Here is a 13937-nt window from a genome sequence, read left to right on the forward strand (position 1 = left end):
AAGCAAAAGGCAAAACCTTGCTGCCCCTCCCTGCTGGCCCTGAATACAACGAATACATAGATTTTGACAATGAGAAAACGTAAGTAGTAATATTTTAGGTAGTGTTACTAGTAGAGACGTTTTCAAGGTGTTCAGTGCAGCACTATATTTTCAGGCCTCAGGAAGGAGCCATCCTCTCCCATCCTCATCCAGGTGGAGTTAGGTGAGATTTTTAGCAGATTTTTCCTGGGAACCTCAGGTTCCTCCCTGATTCCTTGTTTTGTACTTAGTGAGAGGGTTCCCCCCTCCTTAGTATTTCCAGGTCTAGCGTGGAGTCTTTTCCAAAGCCAAAGATAAAGCCCTCCAACTACAACTGTGCCATTGTATATAATGGGACTTGGGGGTCCTGGAACCCCAGTAGATACCAAGGACCCACTCTATTTATCCTCTTTCAGGATCTACCAGCAGGTTGCCATGTGCTGGTAAGGACAGATAATATGTTATATTCTACATCGTTTAGCTGGTGGTGGTGGGGATTACACTCCAAATTGCTATATAGGAGACAATTATCCTATTACTATGGGTGGAGAGATGTATAAATTCCATCATAGTACAGCACATAAACGAGACTCTGAAAGAAAGTGCAATTTTCTGGAGTCTAGACCCCTCTTTTTTGGGGAGTGGGGGTGGGTACAGATTCAGAAATCCTTTGGTGGGGAGTGCACATGGAGATGCAGTCTTTCAAGGTCTCCTGGGGAGCCAGTGCATCCCCCTAATCTCTGATGGTTGCATCCCCCTGCTTTCCACCTTTCTGAGAAACTCTGGTACAAATTGGAGGTGAGAGTTGCTGACACACTGCAAAAGGAAAGCAGTTTAACACCATTGTAACTGCCATGACTGAATGCAATGGAATTCTGGGATTTGTAGTTATGTAAGATACTTAGCTTTCCCTGTCAGTGCACTGGTGCTTCACAAACTATAAATCCCAGAATTCTGTAGCATTGTGCCATGGCAATTAAAGTGGTGTCAAACTGTTTTATTTTTGCGGTGTGGCAACAGCTGAGGAGAGCTTTCAAAATTATATGTTCTAGGACTGTCACCTTCAGGTGTTCAGAGAGTATGTTTGGTCTTTTTTTTGCTTGAGCCGTGGGCAGAAAGCTGTCAGTTAAAACATTAACTAGGTGGTAGAAGGCCATAATTTTCACTGTTTTTGAAGCCACGTGGTCCCCTCGAGTGTTGTACTTCACAGCACGTTCCACCTGGTTAGCAGCAACTTCTGCTGCAGCTTTTCATCAGTGACTTTCTGGTAAAGATCTGCAAAGCGGCTGTGTTGGTAACTCCTTCTTGTGTCTTACACAACAAAATTGACAAAATGGACAAGTAAGCAGGAAGCTTTGTGAGAAAGTACCCCATTACAGGATACAAAGGAATGCTGGATTAGATAAACCCTTTGGTCTGATCCAGCAGGGCTCTTCATATGTACTTACATTCTTAAAGTGCTTCTTGATCAAGTGAGTTACAGTAGTTTATTTAGGCATTTATTTACAGTGAAGTTAACAATAGCAGAAGAGAAGCAAATAAATACATGTTACAGCATGAGGATTAGTGAATGTGAAACTTAGGCTTGATCCAGATTGGCGCTTTGCACTGGCCTGGACACGTAGTAGGGTTGCCTGGGGTGAAGCGACCGCACGCCCCGCAAGCCTACGTGGTGGTGGCGTAACAATGGCGTCACCCCCATGTACACAGGTGCCGCCATTGTGACTTAAGCGCCATATATTGCTGCACGTTGCTTACATTGCTTACTTCTGGGTTCTTTTTTCTCTGCAATGGCGGCACACCGTTTGGGGGCTGTGCCATTCCCGAGGAGCAAAAACGGGCACCGGCAGACTGCCATTTCTTGGCGGTCTGTCCCGTGCCTTAGATTACTTTGGTTTGTGAAGTTTCTTTGGCTTCACTGGAATTAGAACTTTAATTTGAATGATATATTTATAAATTTACCCTCTAATCTATGGCTATCAAATGGGAAGCAAACTAATGTGCTAATATGTTTTTTTCTGCAGCAGTGAACTAGTAGATAAATCTATTGTACATTCAATTGAATCAGCTGTTATTGAATGGACTCACCAGATCCAGGGAGTTTTGAAGAGAGAGTCATCAGAGCTTCTTTTGCAAGGTCAAGATCCCAGTCCAAAAGTGGAATTGGATTTTTGGAAAAGCAGGTATATTGTATATTGCTCTAAAAAGCCAGTTCCAGAATTAAACCATTGGTAGAGATATTTACCGTATACATTCAACTATAAATCGATCTCACATATAAGTCTAGGGTAAGTTTTGGGGCCAAAAGTATGGATTTTGGCATGACCTGTGGATAAATCGAGGGTAAAACTTTGAGGCTCTTCAGGTCCATGGTGGCTCTTGAGCGTTTCCCCGGCAGTGGACAGAGTCAGGAAGCACGAAAGAGCCCTGGTTGCTGCCATTTTTCCTCTGCTCATTCAATCTCACCAAGAAACCTACTTTTACAGTAGACTCTCCCTGGAATGGAAGCTCTTTACTGCTGGCCTGTCCACTGTTGTCTGCAGCTGCTGGTTTGTCTTTTCACAGAGGGTGAGGAGGTGGTGGGGGTGAAGAGTCAGTTGGAGGAGAACCAAATGTAAAAGGAACTAAGGCAGAGAGGAAGAAAAAGTGTGTGCGCGCGTGCATGCATGCATGCTGGACTAGGGAAAGTGGGGAGGAAGTTGTATGTGTGTTTGTGATTGGATCAGCTATTGCTCCCATAGAAATAAAAATCATGCTGCATTCTTTCTGCTTTCAGCAGTCCATTCCCAGGCACAGAGGGAAAGTGGGGAGGAAGATGTGTGTGTGTCACTGAATGAGCTGCCATCGTTGGCATTACCGTATTGATCTGTATATAAATATATATAAATCGACCCAGGATTTTGGGGTCAATTTTTGGGCATAAGTTTCTTGACTTATAGACGAGTATATATGGTAATTGTATTTTACACTCATACACACAGTGCATCACTAGGGTTGGCATCACCCAGTGCAGTAACTCATGGTGTCACCTCCTCACTGACTTGCTCTCATATTACATCATACAGAATCCTTAGTAATGTTTTTTGTACTTATATTACTCATAAATTGTAATTCCCGTATGCTACTAAACGTAATGGTAATAGTTGTGACATAAACAACAAACAAAATTAAAATTATACTTTTAAATTATCTAAGTGTATTTATGTCTACATAGTTCGATATAGCTAAAAAGAAAATTTGGTAGGCTGTGATTTTTAATTTTTTTTTAAAAAATAGTATTTTAATTTTAAAATTATTAAAAAAAACCTTGGGCCTCTCATTTCTCCTCCCACTGAGCCTTGCTCCACTCACACCATCACTTCAGTGTTTTAAAGGGACACAGGCAAACACCACAGCGCATTTCTGCCAAAAGCCATATGTGTGGGGAGCGGTGGAGTCACCTCCCTTACAGTGTCCCCTAATATGGTCCATATCCCCTAGTGATGCCCCTTCATACACACCCCATCTTTTTCTCACTCAAGGTGGTTTACAAAAATTAAAACGGATATAATTCAACAACAGATCAACTCAGAGATTAGCATGTAAATCACTTCCTTTCAACCAAGTGTCACACAGTATATATTTACCCACTCACTCCCATGCCAGCTTTCTCTGAAGATACCAGCCACAGATGCTGGCGAAACGTCAGGAATAAACTTTTGCAGAACACGGCCACATAGCCCGAAAACCCCACAAAAAACTAAGAATTTAAAGTTGTCCTGAAGACAACATACAAAAAATTAAAATGTAACAGTAGAGGTAGAAACAATTGAAAATGATCAATAAAGCTATATGGCTCAGGTCAAGACTGTTTGGCAGACTGTATTTCCCTGTATGAGCAAGTCTGTACTCTGAGATCATCAGGAAAGAACCTTCTCTCAGTCCCACTACCATTGCAAACACAGTTTGTGGGACCATAACAGAATGCCATCTTAGTGGTTGCCCCAAGACTCTGGAAATCCCTTCCCAGGAAGGCCAGAATGCCCCCCTCCTTGCTCTCCTTTTGGGGGCAGGCTAAAACCTTTTTATTCAGACAGGCTTTTAAAACTTCTTTAAAACTTCTTGAAAATTCTTTAAAGAATGGGCTAGGGATGTTGTACTGTTTTAATAGTACTGTTTTAAAGAGCTGTTATGTTTTTAACTTATTCTTTTGATCAGTAACATGTTTTAATTCTGTAACAGTTTAATTCTTTTTAAATGTTCACTTTTGTATGTTTTAATTGTATTATTTTAAAGTGTAAGTTGCTTTGAGTTTGGGGGAAAAGGGATACAAATAAATATAACAACAACAATAAAAGCATATCCTTTAAAAAGCAGAAAATAAAAGTAGTACTGTACAGCACAATTATTGAAAGTCCTATCTCTGAAAACATTCAGTTCCCAAAGATCTGCTAAAACAAATAGTCTTGATCTGTTGCTGGAAGGACCATGGAGGAAGACTGTCTAGCCTCTTTAGGAAGGGAGTACCAAAATTTGGAAGCAGTTATTGAGAGGCTCTGTCTCTGACTTTCCCACCAGATACACCTGTGAAGGTGTGGGTTAGAAGTGTAATTGTTTTTTTTTATTATAAATTTTATTGATTTTATTATAGAGCTAAAAACACACATATATATTTACATTTTCACATTACAGTATATCACATTCCTTCTCTTCCAACCCCCCCTTTCCCCTCACATATCATTCTTTACCATCCTAGATGTCTCTAACACACATCTTCTCATATCAATTTATTCAGCTCTCTTCTTTATTCCTTCTTCGTTATCTATTCCTTAGAACCATCTTGGTCTTTTCTATATCTTATCATATACTAAGAAATAGCTCATCTTTGAGAGTGTACATCTGAATTTTTTCCCTCCTGAACATTCCTTTCCATTCTACATTTTTAAACATAATAACCGTACATACGTCAACCTTAAATCTATAATTTTCCTTTATACTAGTTGCCATATGTCCCTTTCACCATTATATTTTTAATTTAATTTTTAACTGTGATTTTATTTATATTTATGCTTTCCATCTCTTTTCACAAAAATCAATAAAGGGTTTCCAACTTAGGTTATCTTCCTCATATACTTCTTCTTTCAGCAATTTTGTCAGGTTGTCCATATCTATAACCTTGGTGGATTTTATTAACCATTCATCTATTGTCAGGACTTCATTATCTTTCCATCTCTTTGCAATTATTATTCTCGCTGTAGAAATTAAATGTAATATTTGTTTCAGTTTCTTTCTTGCATTCACTTCCTCTATTGTATTCAATAAGCACAATTCTGGCTTTAGTTCCATCTTAATTCCCAATGTATCTTGTATTATTTTGTGGACTTCTGTCCAAAATTTTTTAACCCGTGGACATGTCCACCACATATGATAATAGGATCCTATACCATCATTGCATTTCCAACATCTATCATTTTTACCTTTATTCATTTTTGCTAATTTTTCAGGGGATAGGTGCCATCTATAAAGCATTTTCACAAAGTTTTCTTTAATATCTACACAAGATGTAAACTTCAAGTCTCTTCCCCATGCCCCTTCCCAGTTTGTTAATGAAATATTTTGTGTTATATTTCCTGCCCATTGGATCATGTTACTTTTAATTGTCTCTGTGGCCTCTAGTTGTAACTTCAAACAAACCTTATAGAATTTTGAAATTAATCAATTTTCCCCTTTTTCCCAGAGTTAGTCCAATTCTGTTTTTATTTGTCTTATTCCCTCTTGTTTCATATCCATCTTAAACCTAATTTTGAGTTGATAATATGGAAACCAGCTTATGTTTATTCCTTCCGCCCTTAATTCCTCCTGGCTTTTCATGCATATTTTTCGATTTTCCATATATATTATATCTTTATATTTTAGCCATTTCTTTTCAGAAGCTTCAGTTCTAATTAAAAAAGCTTCCTGAGGTGATACCCAGTCTGGTATATATTTTCTTTTTGTATAGTTTCTATACTCTCAACAGGGATCTCCTAATTATATTTTCATTAAATTGTCTATTTTTTTCTGTTTTCCTGTACCAAAGGTACCCGTGCCACCCATAGACGTTGTTGAAACCCTCCAGATCTAACGATTGTTTATTCTCTAATTGTATCCATTCTTGAATCCATTCCATACAACATGCATGGTAATATGTTTTTAAATCTGGCACCGCTAATCCACCTCTTTCCTTACTGTCATTTAAGGAATTCCATTTTATTCTCGCTTTCCTTCCTCCCCATATAAACTTGGACAAATCCTGTCTCCATTTTACAAAGCTTGACTCGTTTAAAATAATCGGTAAATTTTGGAAAATAAAAAGAATCTTCGGTAATATATTCATCTTAATTAGTGCTATTTTCCCTAAGAAGAAAAGCCTTAATTTTGACCATTTATTTAACTTTGCTTTTATTTCTCTCCAACTCGTTTCATAATTATTTTAAAATAAATCGACTGTCCTTTTTGTTAACGTTATGCCTAAATACTTAATTTTTTTCTCTATTCGTATTTCTGATATTTTTTGAAGTTGTTCTTGAGTTGTTTTGTCATATTAAACGTCATGAGTGCAGATTTATTTTTACAGTATTAATCTCTAACCCTGTGCATAAACCATATTCGTAAATACTTGGTATTCCCTGTATGGAATCCTCAATTATTAAAACCATATCATCTGCATAGGCCTGGATTTTAAATTCTTGTCCCCTTATTTTAGCCCCTTTAATTTGGCTACTTTCCCTTATATTATTGCATAATATCTCCAAACACATTATAAATAAAAGTGGAGATAGTGGGCAGCCCTGTCTGGTTCCTTTAGTAATTTGGGAAGCTTCTGTTTTGACCCCATTTATAATTATACTTGTTCTCTGGTTGGTATATATTTTCTCCATCCAATTTATTATATTTTCTCCCATATCTAAATTCTTTATTAATTGTATTATAAATTGCCAATTCACCCTATCAAACGCCTTCTCAGTGTCTAAGAAAACCATCGCTGCCTCCTTTCCTGTTCCCCCACCCCATAATATTCTATTAAATTTATCACTGCTCTCATGTTTTGTTTAATATGTCCTTGTGGCAAAAATTCGCATTGGTCTTCTTTTATCCAATTCTTTATTACTTTTTTGATTCTTTCAGCTAATATAGAGGAAAAAAATATTTTATAATCCAAATTTAGAAGTGATATTGGTCTATAATTTCTTGTAGATGTCGAATCTTTGCCCTCTTTAGGAATTAAAACTATGTTTGCTTCTTTCCACGTCTCTGGAATTCCATTACTTTGTATTTCATTAAACATATCTTTTAATGGGCCTACTAATTCCTCTTTGAAGTTTTTATAATATCCTTTTGAAAACCCATCCGGTCCTGGGGCCTTTCTCTCTTTCATTTTATCTATAGTCTCATTTATCTCTCCCATCATAATTTCTCTATTCAACATATTCAGTATTTCTTCATTACATTTTATTTTTTTGATCCCCTTTAAGTAATCTATTACTTTCTCATTGTGTTGTTTTTTATCTGTAGTCTCTTTATACAATTCCTCATAGTATTTAAAGAATATATTTCTAATTTCTTTCTGTCCTGTATAGGTCGCTTCCCCCTCATGAATCTCGTTTATTATACTTTTTTCCTTTTTCTTTCTAACTTTGTAGGCCAGCCATTTTCCAATTTTACTTCCCCATTCAAATCGCTTTTGTTTTAAACTTTTTACTCAATTCCTCTGACATTTTACCCTCTAATTGGTTTTTTAACATTTGTAATTTATTTTTTGCTTTACTACTATCTGGATCTCTAACTAGTTTCTCTTCCTGTTCCTGTATTTTCTTTGAAATTTCTTCTATTTCCTTTTTCTTTATTTTATTTTTCTCAGCTTTTTTCTTTATCAGGAAGCCTCTAATGAATGCTTTCGATGCATCCCATATTGTTTTCATCTTTACTTCATCGTCTTTATTTCTTTTAAAGAACCAAATTAGTTCTTCTTTCACTTGTTTCCTTATGTTTTCATCTTTCAGCAAGTTCTTGTCTAACTTCCAAAAATATTCTTGTCTTATGTGTTCAATGTCCAGTAAAATTTGATTATGATCCGAAATTTTATTGGGTTTTATTTTAACCTCTTTAATTTCTTTTATCAGGTCTTTTGAAATAAAGGACATAACTATTCTTGACCTTGAATTTTGGGGAATTGAGTAAAAAGTGTAGTCTCTTTCATCTTTATGTTTGTATCTCCATGGGTCTGTTAAGGAAAGAAAATCTTTAAGTTTAAAGAAAGAGTCTGGTAATTTCCCATGTTTTTCTGAAATTCCTTTCCTGGAGAATCTATCAACTGTTGGGTCAAGTACACCATTCCAATCTCCCATGAAAACAAACTGTTCATAATTCAGGTCTTTAATTTTCTTTAAAAGTTTTTTGAAAAAAATACCTTTCCCTTCAGTAGGGGCATACACACTTAATACTAAAGTTTTTGTTTCTTTTAAACTAATTTCTATACCGATTACTCTTCCCTCTATGTCATTTATAATCTCTTTTGCTGTTATGGTATTCTTGACATATATTGCCTTTCCCCCCTTTCTTTTCTCCCCCACACTTATAAACGCTTGTTCTAATTTAGGGTTTTTCAGGTATTTTCCCTCTTTTTTCTTTATTTTAGTTTCCTGAATGCCAATTCCATCCACCTTTTCTTTTTCTAATATGTGAAAAATCTGGTTTCTTTTATATTTTGAATTTCCCCCTTTTACGTTCCAGGAAAGGAATTTCATTTTCTGTATTATGTTATAATTTTAAACTTATATATCAGTCCTCTTCATATCCCAACTTTGGGTCTTCTTCTGGGTTTACCTCCTCATTATCGTTGTCAATCACTGCTTCCATCTCTTCACTCGTTGGCAGGCAAATATCTCTTCCCCCTGTTGCGCCAATTTGGGATTCCTGATCTTTTTCTTTGTCAATGTCTCTATCCTTTTCTCTGTCTCTTTTCTTTTCTTCCTCTTGTTCCTTCTCTTTTTCAGTCTCATCCTCTCTAAACCATCTATTATAAAACCTTTTGGCTTTTTCGATCGAGTCAATTTTATACAGTTTTTGCCTCCAGTTAAATGACACTCCTTCAATGGGTTCCCACCTGTATCTAATATTTTTCATCTGTAGCATTCTTGTCAAGGTCATGTACTCTCTTCTTTTCCTTAATATTTCACTGGGCACATCTACAAAGATCAGTATCTCTTTTCCATCAATCACCAATTTCTTCTCATAATTTGCTTGGATGATTTTGTCCTTGATTCTTTCTCTGATGAAATAAACTACTACTATATCCTTAGGAAGGTTTCTGTTTCTTGCCGCTGAAGAGTTAATTCGGAAGATTTTATTGATGTCCAAGTCCAGATATTCAGGGGTTTAGTCTATCATTTCTGCAAGAGCTGGCACCAGACATTCATACAAGTCCTCATTCATCTTTTCTTTCAGACCTCTAATTTTAATACATTTTTTCCTGTCCTTTATTTCTCTTAACATATTTGAAGTTCTTTCCTGTTGGCGTTCTTGAATTACTAACTTCGTTGTCTTTTCCACTAATGTTCTCGTTTCAAGTGTTCCTACTCTTCTTTCCCATCTTTCACTTCTTCTGATATTCCTTTTATTGCTTCTTTTACCTCCTGTATGTCTTCCTTAAAATCCTGTCTCAGTTTGTTTCTTTTTTTTTTGAATGCAAAACCCTTGCCAAGTTGCAAACTTTATTTTTTTTAATTTTTTTAATTTTTATTATAAAACATAAAAATACAGAAAATATATGTTTGTTTCTTGAATCCTTGATTTCTTGTCTTATATTAATTTCAGTCCTTTGAATAGCGTCTAACAATTTAAAATTCGGGTCTGATGGTTTAAATTCTTGAGAAACTCTTCTTATTAAACTTTTTTTGGGATCTTGCCACTGTGGTGACTTTTTATCTTTCTCTCTGTTAGACATCCCTCCTGTTATTATTAATGTAGATGTTGACGTCATATTTTTGCACTAAAATTATTTTAATGAAATTTTGTCTTCCGCCCTCACAGTGGCGCTATTGCCTTTACTATAGTCTTCCCTCTTATGGTTGTTTCTTATTTTTCTTCCTCCCTCTCTTTTACTTCTTCTTCCGTCTTGCCTTTCTTGCGCACTTCCTTTATATTTTATTGTTTATGCTAGATAACATGTGCTTCCTGACCTTGAAAACACTCCGCTGTCAGTCTTTCTCCTTATCTTAATTTTATTTCCACTCCTCTTTACTCCGTCTTTATATCTTCCTCTTCTAATCTCCTCCACCCTTTGCATCTTCACCCCAACCTCTCCACAGCCTCTATTCTACTTTTTCAAACTGTCCTCTCTTCCTTTCCAGCCTCTCCGTCTGCTTCTAATTCTTATCTGGTGTCATCTTGAAATAGAAAAATCTCAATTTTATAATAAAAACACAGGAACTCTTAGGAACCTGGGACTTTCTCTCACAAAGCTACAGGTCTTGACGAAGCAGGATAAACAGGGGACCCAGACTTGCTGAAAACTCCAAAGTTTATTCTTAACACCGGTAAAAGAATAATGTCCCCAGTAGAATTAACACTCCAGAGTCTGAGGCAAAGAAATAAAACAAAATGGCTCTTTTTATACTATTTTAGACAAAGAAGCTTCTTCAATACACCTTATTGGCTGATTTATAATCAAAACATATAGAATTCTTACAATCAGGACAGATATTTATGCATACATTAAAATTGTATTTCTTACTCCTTACCCCTCTCTTTAGCCTTCCAGTAGTCTTCCTTTAGCCTTCAACAGATGCCTCTGTTATCTAAGTTGTGTGTTATGTCTGTTAGTTGGTACCAGGTTCTTACCAGGTCAAGATGCACTCTCTACTCCTTTGCTCTAATTTTCTAGGCCTTACTCTAAAAACTATTTTCTTATTGACCATATTGACCATGGTGACTCCATCTTTCTATAGCTTTCTATTATAGCAGAAAATTCATCCACTTCATTCTGCTTCTCGTCCTGGCTTTCCTTCGTCTACTTCTCCTCCAGGTCCGTCATCGTCTGCTTCTCGTCCTAGACTCCTTTAGTCGGCTTCACCTCCAAAGCCAGCACTTCTATTGCCGCCTTCGTCTCCTTTCTTTCTCTTGCTCTCTCACTCTCTCTCGCTCCTCTCCACTCTCAGCTCCTCTCTGCTCCCCGTCGCTCCTCTTTTGTACACTCCTCTCTATGTCTCTTTAATCCTTGTGTCTTGCTCTTTACTTTAAGAGCATAGACTTCTCTTCATTACCAAGATGGATTAAAAAATTTGAGGATCTTCCCTTGGTAACAAGTTCTTTCAGTTCTATCTCTGTCCCCCACAACGCAAAGGAATAAAAAGGAGCTTGGTGGAGCTTTGCTGTTTCCAGCTGCACTCTGCGGACGCGGATGCCTTTGTCCTTTACCGTCTCAGAGGAGATGTCTCAATCCCTTCTGGAATCGGACTCAATCCTCTTCCTGTAAAGACCCCAGATAGCCCATCTGAACCCCCCCTTATCAAGGGGATTAATAGCCAGTTATTCAAGCCTCGATCTTCCAAAGAGACAAGCTATTTGCCCGCAGATTGATGTCCCAAACCACCCACTACAGTAGTTTGCGACTTGCTGCTCTGCCAAGAAGTGTAATTGTATAGCCATTGACTTTCTGGCTAGTGAAAGAAGTGACTTTCCTAGAAACTACTTGGATTGGAAAAATGCTAAATGGGGCAGGGAATTTTTTCTCAATCCAGGAATCTAATTCCAATTTTGGAATTGTTTCAGGTCAAAATGAAACAACAGTTTCAGAAATCAGAGAGATGGGAAAGTTATTGGAAAAAATGAACATATTAAGTTAACATTTATAATATTAAAAATCTATTTCAATTGCATTAAGATTGAAAGAGAGATGTTTTAGACAATTAAGCTAATTGGAAATTGGCATTTAAATTTATGTTGCATTACTGTACTAAAAGATTTACCATAATAAAGCTAAATGTTCCTATCCATAACTTTACTTGTCCTGCGCCATTGTTTTAAACTTTATTAAAAAGGGAAAAGATGTATTAATTTTTGAAAACCCAATTTTCACGCACCCCACAAAAAAACCCTCTTATTTTGCTTTCTCTTTTTTCCCATCATTATGGCCATATTTCTTTACCCCCCTTCTTACTGGTTTCATTGGTTCTCTTGTAGATCCCAGCAAATGTAAAATAATAATAATAATAAAATAAATCGTTTATTTATAGCCTGCCTTTCCTTGAGATTAAGGCGGGTTACAACATCTTGGGAACAGCAAACGATAAATATACACACTACAATGTACAATTCAAACATTAAAAACAAAAGTTAAAAACACAGATTAAAACCATACAAAGACTAGCCAAAGTGCAAGTGCAAAGGAGGGGGGAGAGGAAGCGTTACAACAATTGGGGGAAAGCTTGTTCGAAGAGAAAGGTTTTGAGTCTCTTCCTGAAAAGGTTGAGGGAGGGGGTCGAGTGGAGCTCTACGGGAAGCGAGTTCCATAACTGCGGGGCTGAGATTGAAAACGCCCTTTGTGCAGTCCCAGAGTGTTTTGAGGGTGGAACCCTCAGAAGTTGCTTCCCGGCTGACCTGAGTGTGTGGGGCGGATTATATGGGGAGAGGCGGTCCTCCAAGTACCCTGGGCCCAAGCCATTTAGGGCTTTATAGGTTATAACCAACACCTTGTATTGCACCCGGAAGCGAATAGGCAGCCAATGTAGATCTTGCAGAACAGGTATTATATGGCTGGTCCTGGAACATCCAGTGACCAGCCTGGCTGCCATGGTCTGCACTAATTGAAGCTTCCGGGTTTGGTACAAGGGTTGCCCCATGTAGAGCGCATTACAGAAATCCAACCGAGAGGTCACCAGAGCATGTACCACTGTTTCAAGGTCCCCCCGGCCCAGGTAGGGTCGCAGCTGGCGTATCAACCGAAGCTGATAACAGGTACTCCTGACTGTCGCATGGAGCGACGAGTCCAGGAGCACCCCCAAGCTGCGAACAGAGTCCTTCAGGGGAAGCGTGACCCCATTCAGGACAGGTGGACAAATCTCCATCCCTGGGCCCGGGGAACCTATCACAAGCACTTCCGTTTTCTCTGGATTCAGTCTGAGTCTGTTTTCCCTCATCCAGCCCATTACTGTCTCCAGACAGGCATCTAGAGGAGAGATGCCATCCCTGGTCACTGCATCAGTCGGAGACACAGAGAAACATATTTGGGTGTCATCAGCGTACTGATAACACCGCGCCCCGTGTCTCCGGATGATCTCTCCCTGCAGTTTCATGTAAATGTTAAATAGCATAGGGGACAGAATGGCTCCTTGAGGGACACCAGATGTAAGGGCCCTCTTATCGGAGCGCACTTCCCCCAGCTGCACCATCTGGAATCTACCCGAGAGGTAGGAACGGAACCACTGGAGCGCAGTGCCCCCAATTCCCAACTCTCTCAGGCGTTCCAGAAGGATACCATGGTCAATGGTATCGAAAGCCGCTGAGATGTCCCATAGTTAAGGACTTCAACATTCAATTTCCTGGGACAGATGTGAAGTCTCTATGTGGTCCTGTTACCCAAACCCTTCACCATTTTAGCCACCCTGGATGGCCCTTGTGGCAGGGAGTAGGTAGGAGATATGTTCTTAGGGGCTGTGCAGACTGGCCATTAAGGCCAGCCTGAGGGCAGAGTCAGGGTGTGACGCCCATATGATGCATGCCCCGACTCTGCCCCCATGGTTGTGTGACACCATGTGCCACTCCACATGGCGCATAGTGCTGTGGCGCTCCTCTGGCTCTGCGTTTACACGATGCAATGAAGCACTTTAATGCTGTGACACCACGGCTATCATGCCCTTTCCAGGGCCCAAAAAGGAGCTGCTTTTTGTGGCTCCTTTTTG

The 13937-nt window shown here is 38.4% G+C and overlaps 1 protein-coding gene across 1 annotated transcript in view; it reads left to right on the forward strand.

Annotated features, from left to right (window-relative positions):
• The first annotated feature begins 2169 nt into the window (after positions 1-2169).
• The window catches only part of DNAH9 (dynein axonemal heavy chain 9), a 130083-nt gene continuing 118315 nt past the window's right edge, over positions 2170-13937 (forward strand). Inside the window, exon 1 of the mRNA XM_042447537.1 lies at positions 2170-2201. The gene's annotated coding sequence lies outside the window, so the exon portion shown is untranslated. The remainder of the gene's footprint in view (positions 2202-13937) is intronic.

This window comes from Sceloporus undulatus, chromosome 2 (genome assembly GCF_019175285.1).
Source record: "Sceloporus undulatus isolate JIND9_A2432 ecotype Alabama chromosome 2, SceUnd_v1.1, whole genome shotgun sequence".
Taxonomy (NCBI): Eukaryota; Metazoa; Chordata; class Lepidosauria; order Squamata; family Phrynosomatidae; genus Sceloporus; species Sceloporus undulatus.